At 41.1% G+C, this 9479-nt stretch overlaps 1 protein-coding gene across 1 annotated transcript in view; it reads right to left on the minus strand.

Moving 5' to 3' along the window:
- The window catches only part of cntn4 (contactin 4), a 54131-nt gene that overhangs the window by 19821 nt on the left and 24831 nt on the right, over window positions 1–9479 (minus strand). The window lies entirely within an intron of this gene.

The following is a 9479-nucleotide window of genomic DNA, read 5'->3' on the forward strand; positions in this document are numbered from 1 at the left end:
ACACTTAAAGCTGCACCAGTTGATATTTTCAGCAAAACAATATAAAACAGTACATTACATACGTTAAAAACACATTAGATAGGAATAGGTGTCTATATGTGACAGGCCTTTAATTCCTTTTGCACAAAACATTTGCTCAGCAAAGATAGGAAATTATATCAAATTGTTTGTTTGAACCAGTATGAATATTACTTGTATAAAACACAAACAAACATATTAATTACAAATCATTTTTTTAATCATTTGATACTTTGGTGTTCATAGATTCTGTAAAGTGAACTGATAGAATTGAATTGTGGAGAATTTAACTGATGTACTAATGATGTGTAGCACGTCCATATTGACAAAGGTTTTACGCATATACTTGTGTAGGCGATCTAAGCATCTTAGAACTCACACAAGCGGGTGGCCTGTGGGTTCTAAGAGGTTTTATAAGTTAATGCCAGTTTAAGATCACTCTATGCACACTTCTTCATTTGTGGCTTTACATTTTACCTGTTGTTTAACAGTGGAAAGTCTAAGCCTCAGTCAAATGTGGCCTTTTTGTTTCAAAATTTAAAAATATATGCTTTAAACGTTTTAGAAAAGCTTTTCGTAAAGTATGTGAAAACAATAGCAATGCATAAGAAACAGCAGAGTTACAGCAGTTGTTTCAGCTATGCTTTCATACAGGAAATTAAAACCGGCATACTGGTTCATCTGGGACATCGCCCTGCACTACATCCATTTGGAGATAGGGTTTCAGGCCACCTGGTGAATGTAAGTCTTCATTTTAGCTCTGTCATGGTCTTCACTAATTCCTAACTGATACTAAATATCTGGCTCTTACCTGCTAAATGCTCCACTATGTTCACCAGCTAGTCACTAACTCTGTTTGTCTACTGTCTAGTGCTCAGTAGGTAGTGTAAAGAGCTTTTCTACTGAAAACAGCTGCCTATGGGCCACAAACCATGAGTCTGAGAGTGAACCTAAAAAGTGACGTTTCTAGGCCGAAAATAAAAGCGTGGAGCAGAGAGGTGCCATGGAGCTTCGTAGAACTGCCGCGTCATAATTCTCTGTGTTCGTCACTGCAGGGGACTTCTTTTAGCAGTCATGGGATCCACCATTAATATATTGATGATAGCTGCTTCAAGGTTTTAGAAAAGTCTTATTTTAAACCAGTGTCATAGTTTCATAATCACTTTACTAGAACATAAAAGTAAAATGTACGCCCCTTTTAACCTCTACATTTACTGCTGTTACTGTAAAGCACCTATTAAAACAATGGTAGCTCATTCAAAAACATGGCTGCATAACTAACAGTTCAACAGGACCAAGCTTCAGCGTCACAGAGCCTGTGCATCAGCACACTAGCTGTCACTGAAATCACGCCTTCAAATCAGCTTAAATGTGTTCTTCCACTCCTTTTGATTGATTCTAAACAGCTATCTGACAGCTAAAGATAATTGACAATGCACCGTGAGCTAAAACAGAGACAACTTTAATAGAGGTCTAAATTACACATGACACTGAGTTCATCAGTTCATCAGCTCTCACTGTTATAGGAGCATGGTGTTTTCTTGTTTGCGCCAGTGATGCGTTTAACTGGATGTACTTGTGAAATGTGGTTGATACAGTGTGACACTGAGTTCTACTTTCCCCCCTGCTTCGCTGTCTACACCGGGTCGTCAAGTGGTGGGTGTGATAAGAAAGTGCAGAGACAGTTAGTGTAAGAGAATCTACTTCTAAAACCACATGGCGCTGCTGAGTGGAGGCTTCTCGCTTTATATCAGTTTGAGAGAAAAGTGCTGAATGCAAAGCAGCCAACAATGGCCATCAGTCACACAAGAGGGCATATCTCTGTGTGGAATGGCGCACAGTCAATGACATCAAAGCCGGAGGACGATAAATTTAAAAAAAAATGGCCCATTAAATGGCAACACGGTCTTCCAACTGACCATAACCCTGAGCAGAGTAAGCACAATTAAAACAACTACTATACATAATTACATTGCAATGCTGGCTCTCTGCAGCAAAGTTTGTCTGATGACTCATGTTATCTAAAGGAAATGGTACTAAAGGTAATAGTTCTGCATTACAGTGAGGTTTCACCACATATGCAACTATTATCAATTAACTAGTGGCCTTTTCTGCCATCAGCGAGAGTGCAAACAAATGGGAAAACACATCATTTTAACTAGAACAAGCTCTGACCCAATTCAAGTTAACCAGCACAAGGCTCACAGCAATGCCTCAACATAACTAAATACCTGCATTTGCACTCTGTATATCCACAATCCCTTTATCCTCAGGGACAAAATAGATATCATGTGACTTGTGCGCCATGCATCTTGTAAGAGGAAGCTCTGTGGAGAGCGAGCAAGTGGAGCTGCAATGGAGCACAATGGCTCTTACAGAGAGTTAAATCCTCAGTGGTCCTCCTGTGGAGCCAAGTCTGTTCTTAGCCATTCACCGGATCGCCTACCTTTTATGAAGCTTTATTTGAAGACCAGGGAGGCACTTTCCTTTCGCCAATATTACAGAAAGTGGAGCAGACCGGCTGTCTGCACAAGTGTTCGTCATTTTAGTCTGAAACTAATGGAAGATGAGGTCAAATACAGTAGAAGTCAGCTGAGGCAAGGTAGCGGTGAATAAGAGATGGAGGCTTACTATTAACACGTTTCAGTTTTGCTCCTGTCTTCCCTCTTCCTTCTGCTGTGGCCGAGACAACATGTCTGCACGATGGGCCCATTATGCAAGCAGACATTTCCCACCTCCATCCCGAGAGAAGCCAGCGGAGGGGCAGGTATCAATAATTCACATGTGAGATGAACACAAGTGCCACTCCTTTCATCCCCGCCTCACACAGGTTTAATGGACACAGCAATAAGTCTCCTAAAAGGAGGCGATTATTTCTGAACAAGGCGAGATGGCCAAATGCACTCGTGTAATCCTAAAAGACACAGGTGTGTATTTTGGGCGAGATCAAGCCTCCGTGGACAGGGGCTGTACAGTGTTGATCCTCCCCGCTCTGTGACAAGATGAAAGAAACAAATAACATCAGTCACAGAGCAGCTATCACGGGCACTGTGAAGTGGAAATCGCAGGAAAGAGCCTGGTCCAAAGTAAAAAGCCTGTTTTTGTTATTTCCTTACGTTCTCTTTGAGATGCTGTTAACAGATGCAGACGTTGCCTTTCTGTAAGCTTCCTTCCAAATCAAAAAGGCACTTGAAAGCCTTGTTTTGATGTTTCATGCAGACATATTTGTCTTTGATCTGTTTGATAAATTCTACATTGTGAGAGGAAACTGTCACAATCCAAATAATGATTCACAAAAAATACAAAATTAAAAAAACAGACGGCACGAAAATTGCGCATTTGAGAGCAGCCGCTTTGAACTAAGTGTGGGCCTGGAATGTAGAGCGAGCTTCTAATGGCAGCAGCAGGAACCTCGTGCTCATGCCGGCCCGCGTTCTACATAAACACACTAACTCGCTAACGCCGTCGAAGAATAGGAGCGCACTCACAAAAATTCAACATACAAACAATATGCCTAATCACAGATTAGATTCAGATTTGAGAGTTTCAAACAGGACTGTTCATGAATACTTAGTGACTCCAAGATGCCATGGCTGATTGGTAGCATGACTGCAGGGTGGAGGCCTGTATCCGTCTCTACTTAATTAACAGGGTAAATAAAACAGGCTTGTGAAAATAGGGGTTAAGATTCTATCAGTGGAATTACTCAGCCATGAGACCACAGGAAGAGAGTTCGTCGCAAGCTTACGGTGATTTCACCAAATAATTAGTCTCAGCTAAGGCCTTCTACACACAAAGATTACTGCCTCAGTGCACACACAGCTTGCTCAACTCGCCACTGCAGCAGCCATCCAAATACCAGTCAACTAAATGGAAAGTGTGAAAAAAGTACTGCGGGGGATGTGTTTGATATTGTGTTTGCCAGCCATGATAAGCCCACAGATAAGGTGAGGTGTGCCTGTGTTACTATTTCCAACCCACATTGACCATCATCGACCTACCTGCAGGTGATGTTTCTAATCATAATTGTATCAAAAACGTCAACGTTGCTAACAGCGCTGGAGGCGAGAGGCTGTAACGCGGCGAGTGTGTGCGGAGAAAGAGGCGAGGTCACCATATCCTCTGAGCCAGGACAAGGGGTGGGACCTAACTTCAGGTGTTGATCTATGCTCTTGACTGCTTTAAAAACCCTGAAGTGTACAGGGGGGAGGGGCTGTCTGAGATAAATTGAAAGGCTGTCTCTCCTAAGGTTCCCCACAGTGTGCTGTGCTGGAGAGAAACGGCCCTGTCAGCGGCATAAATCAAGTCCAGCTGTGCGGTGTAGACCCAGGACGCTAAAACCTGCCGAACGCGATGCAACTGTGGTACAACTTCTCAGATGTCTACTTTATACAGCATCATGACTAAACAAAATGTGCGTTCTCTTTTCCCTTGAAGTCGTCAACATCAAGGTTAACGGTCAATTAGAGACCACAAAGCAGGTACGCTGTTAATTTTTTGTTGTTGTTGTTGTTCTTTCTGTCCACAAAGCGTTTGGCTCCTGCTGGTGAAACAGGGACACCTGGGCATTTAATTTTGACAATTCTCCGATACAGGTGTAATTGATATTGATTTTTGCTGTACTCAGACCTGTGCCAATGACTCTCACCTTGTCACATGGATCATGAGCTGCAGCCTGTATAGTGTCAGTGGCTGCAGCAAAGGATAGGAGTATTACCACATGGCTCTATGATAGGAAATGATTAAGGCGGAGGTGACTTTAAACTACATTTACAAGCCAAGACAGTCAAACAAACCAAACCCCTTACTAAAAACAACAGATATAGCAAGCTAACTATTCTGAAGATAACTCTGCTGTCTGAATGACAACTTATCTCTGGCTATACCCAATCTTGACCTTATTTTCCTTTTTCTTTCTAGCATAACTATAGTCGGTTAGCCAGTCCACCATTGAAATCTCTTTACAAATACTATGAATTCAAAACTTTTTGTGTGTATGTTAGCACCTTGGACCGTGAGAAACAACATTTCACTCTGGTGTGCTCTGTATATTGAAATGACAATAAACAACACTGAACCTTGATTTCTCCACCAATAGGTAGACAGCTGTGGTTTTAAGTGAAATGTCAACTATTGGATAAATTCCCATGAAATTTGATACAAATAATATACTGATATTCTCCACACAATGAATTGAAATAACTTTGGTGATACTCTTGAGCTCTACCACAGTAGTTTTGTAGTTTCTCCATACGCTTGGTTGAGACGAGAGATTTCAGTTGGTTGCAGTTCACTGCTAGACGCCACTAAATCCTACACTCTGCTACTTTAAACAAACCTGACCCCAATAATATCAAAAGCATGTCATGACACTATTTAATTTTAAATTTAGCCATGACCTAATAACTATCATTGTTTATTTTCCAGACAAGAAACAGCAGGAAACAAACATAGAGGTCCAAAAGCGGAACTAAATTAATAACTGCAGTACCATAAAACTGTACGAGACGGTGCATGAACAGATCATTTCCTCTTACATCTGACTAGTGGCGTCTTATTGCAGACTAAGCAACCAATGTGTCGAATCAAACATGCTATGCTTTTGGATTTCATTTTTGGAGTATCTATAATGCTACAGGGCAGGTTTGGAGAGCTGAAAGAAATAAAGTACAGGTAAAAAAAACAGCTAGGACTTGTGCTTTAAATATGCCAGTGAGTCAGTGCTCAACCTGATCCCATTAATAATGCCTGGTAGCCAAAAAAGGAGCACAAATCACTCCCTCACTGTTAGAAATTATTAGGGAGCTCGACTGCAGTTTACCCTTCGAGTCTCTGAGCTGTATGAAAGCACTGTACCTTGCAGACAATTACTATCAATCGGGTAGAAAATGCCCACCTGACAGGGATCTTTTGGAGATGTCAATCAAAGCTCAACAACAATATAACAAGTGCCTTTTGCGACCGCTGGTGCAGGGCTCTCTCACTTTAAGACAGAGCAAATGATTAGGAATGACTGACACAAAATAAGCACTCATTCTGCAAGTCATAACAAAGGCAAGCTCTGCAACTGGAAGCAGGGTTGTGTGCTGTTTTTTTTTCTACTCAGCTACATTAACAGTGGAGTAAGTTGCAGGCAATACTTGAAATGACTTTTCCTTTTGGTTCACTGTGTATTGACACTTGTCTCCAGGGCACTGGCTAACATTAAAGCTTCTTTGGAAATATTGTTGCTTTATAAAAACACGGCCAGGGGACAGGGGTGCTGGACTGCAACACAAGTATTAATCTCTTACTCTATGAAATGCACACTACCGCTACTGCTCCAGTGTGTATTACCATAATGTAAGCAGGGAAATGGCAAGATCGCCTCAACAGCTAGTATGAATTTAGTTTTTTTCTTTCTTTTTTCGTATTAAATTTTTTGATAGATACAGCAGGGATTGTACATGTGCACACTGCATTATAATACTAACAGTGCTACGTACAGTTTGTTAGACCACTGGAGTATTGTATGTTCCAGGAACTGGTCGCTAGATTTATTTTCTAAACAACAAGAAAAGGGAAGCCTCAATTCTCATAATGCTGAGATAAATTAAATTAAATGTACAACCCATTTTTATATTTGGTCTCATTTAAACAATATCAGGGTCACATAATGTCCCCAGGCATGAAAATATTGTTAACTTGTTACCAATGCCTATAATGAAAAAAAAAACAATGAAAAAAATATTTTTCTCACTAACTCTCAATCACACACACAATCTACTGTCTAAGGACCTTGCTGCAAATGAACCCTCTCAGAATAAATATGTAAAAGTGTGCATTTTTTTCATAGGAAGGCGTCTTAATGAAGCAGGCTGAGTGAGAACGTCTTAATTCCCGGTTGTGGAACATGATGTGATTGTGTTGGTAATTGCATTGCGAGGGGAGGGAGTTTATCGGCCTGGGCTGCGGAGAGGTTTGTGTATGTACTTCCAGAGGATTCCTTTAATCACAAATTGCTCTCCTGGTCTATTCCCCTTCCAGAGATATTCATCTCTTTTTGTGTGCTGAGGTATCCCTTCAGGAATAAAGAGCACACACATGTTCCACAGGAAATTGTCAAAGGAACCAAGATGGATTACTCATGCTGCGCTGGTGGATTCTCACTTTGAAAAATGATATCAGCCACAGTCTTCCAGATAAAAATAATCCTGGCGAGCAGTACATGGGATGCAGACGGGTAAAGAGGGTTCTGACCTAATCTCTGCAAACATCTCAGAATTCACTTTATCTCTGGTCTGAGATTTATTTGAGTTTAGTCAGTCAGCAGCAGATTCTTTGCAGAGGCATGTTTCACCCACCCCCCCCAATCCAGAAAAGGAAAAACTAGTACAAGTACAAGCAAGCAATAGTACAGTTGGGACTGATGGATGATTCGAAATGTACGGCACTACATGATCTGAACTCATACTCTGTGAGTGATGCAGTGGGATGTAGGAGGTATGGCCATAAAATTGATCTAATCATTTTGATGCTCTCTAAATACAACAACAAAATCAATTAATGCCTGTGATCATGACTGACAAGCAAAGGCCCATGTCCGTCAGGGAAGTGCCCTGCAGCATACATCACTCCGACCAGAAAGAGGCATCAGAGGCATGTTAAATTGTTAAGTTTAAAATGTAGCTATAATTATCACAACCGCCTGCTCTGTGTCTGTCTGTTCTCCTTGCCATTTCTCTCTTCTTATACTGTGCATGTGGAGACAGAATAGAGGTGCCGTCATACATCATATAGTCAACAATTCTCTGTGGTTCAGTAAAACCTCAGCGGGCACATTTAAAGACCCATAATTTTTCTGGCTAAGTTTAAAACACTGCTGGCGACTTGGCGGCTTTACCGCTACTTTTAGTGACGTTTTAGACCCTGTTGGTTGCCTAGCATTTTTTGTAACAGCACAGAACAGACTGGTCAATGCACATACACCCTTCTAGACCATTTGAAAAAAGGTGCGTACCTATTTTAAAAGCAAATCTGTAGCCTAGCAAGGGCAGACTACATTTTAAGTTAATAATAAATGGAAATGAAAAATGTACCACTAATAATCAACTGAGTATTGGCTAATGTCCGTCCCTGTCCCTTTTAGTTCTTGCAAGATATACCATTTTTAAAATGCTTTTGCTAGCAGATTTTATCAGCTGCTAATTAGGCTAGTGTATGTTTGAAAATGCTGTCTCTGGTTGACCTTTAAATGTCTCAAGATGACTGTAAAATAACAAGAACCCTTGATGATCCATGTAGAAGATGAAAATCGGTCATGGCAGACGGACGCCCACTTAGAGCAGGGGTCTGCTCGTGGTTTCTACCAGTTTTTCCTTGCCACTGTCGCCAAGTGTTTGCTCGTGGTGGGAATTGTAATTTTATAAAGAGTACTGTCTAGACCTGCTCTATTTAAGTGTCCTGAGATAACTTCTATTATGATTTGGCACTATACAAATAAAATTTAATTGAAAATGAAGAAAGTGCATTGTTCCTGTATTACAGTGTAGAGCTAGTATGATATGGTCAGTATCTAAGGTCCTAACCTAACCATGTTTATCTGCTCAGCTTACATATTGTTTGTATCAACAGTAAGTTTCACTTTAAATGGTACAAGAGAAAAGGCTCTAAGGAGGAGGACTAACCAACAACGTGTTTGGGGAACATAATGCTATCTTTATGGATTTTCCGACGATCCACCGACCCACCAGGATTTGTTTCTGTACTGTATGCCGGATGGCCAGTAGCCAACACCACAAGATTTAGGTTACTACTGTAAGTACTAAGCTAGTTAGGTGGGCATGCTAACATTTGCAGCTTACATTGGAGCAGATAAATACAATGTTTTATCCATTCCTTACACTGATTTTGATTCTCAACATTCTATGGGCGGCTGTGGCTCAGAGGCAGAGCGGGTCGTCCCCGAATCAGAAGGTTGTTGGTTCGATCCCCGGCTCTTCCTGCCACGTGTCGAAGTATCTGTCATAGTATATGACTTATTACATCCCTTCTAAAGAACTTATCAAGATCTGAGCATCATTCTGCAACTGCACAGCCTAAAACCTTGGTGGTTAGGGTTCATGCCTGAGTGAAGGACCTGACAATCCAGTACCACCTACTAGAATATATTTCTAATACTTACACACTTTCTAGACCACAGTGAGCAATATGAGGATCATTGTTTACTTTGTTCATTAAATCCAAATGTATCTGATGATCACAGCATGTCAAACACATGGTGCAGTCCCCCCTGCTTTAAGCCACAAATATCAAAGTAGTGATTCATCGTCATCCACAGTGGAGTGACCGGGGCAGCCAATGGCCAAGGGTTAGACACACAGCAAGAAAAAAACAAGGCAGAATAAAAGTATTCTGAAGCCTTGCAGTGTCTAGTTCCTGTTCATAAAATATAATCAAGCCATATTAAGTCATCTGGGTGG

Source organism: Morone saxatilis, unplaced genomic scaffold (genome assembly GCF_004916995.1).
Source record: "Morone saxatilis isolate NCDOM2014 unplaced genomic scaffold, NCSU_SB_2.0 Contig18, whole genome shotgun sequence".
NCBI classification, from domain to species: domain Eukaryota; kingdom Metazoa; phylum Chordata; class Actinopteri; family Moronidae; genus Morone; species Morone saxatilis.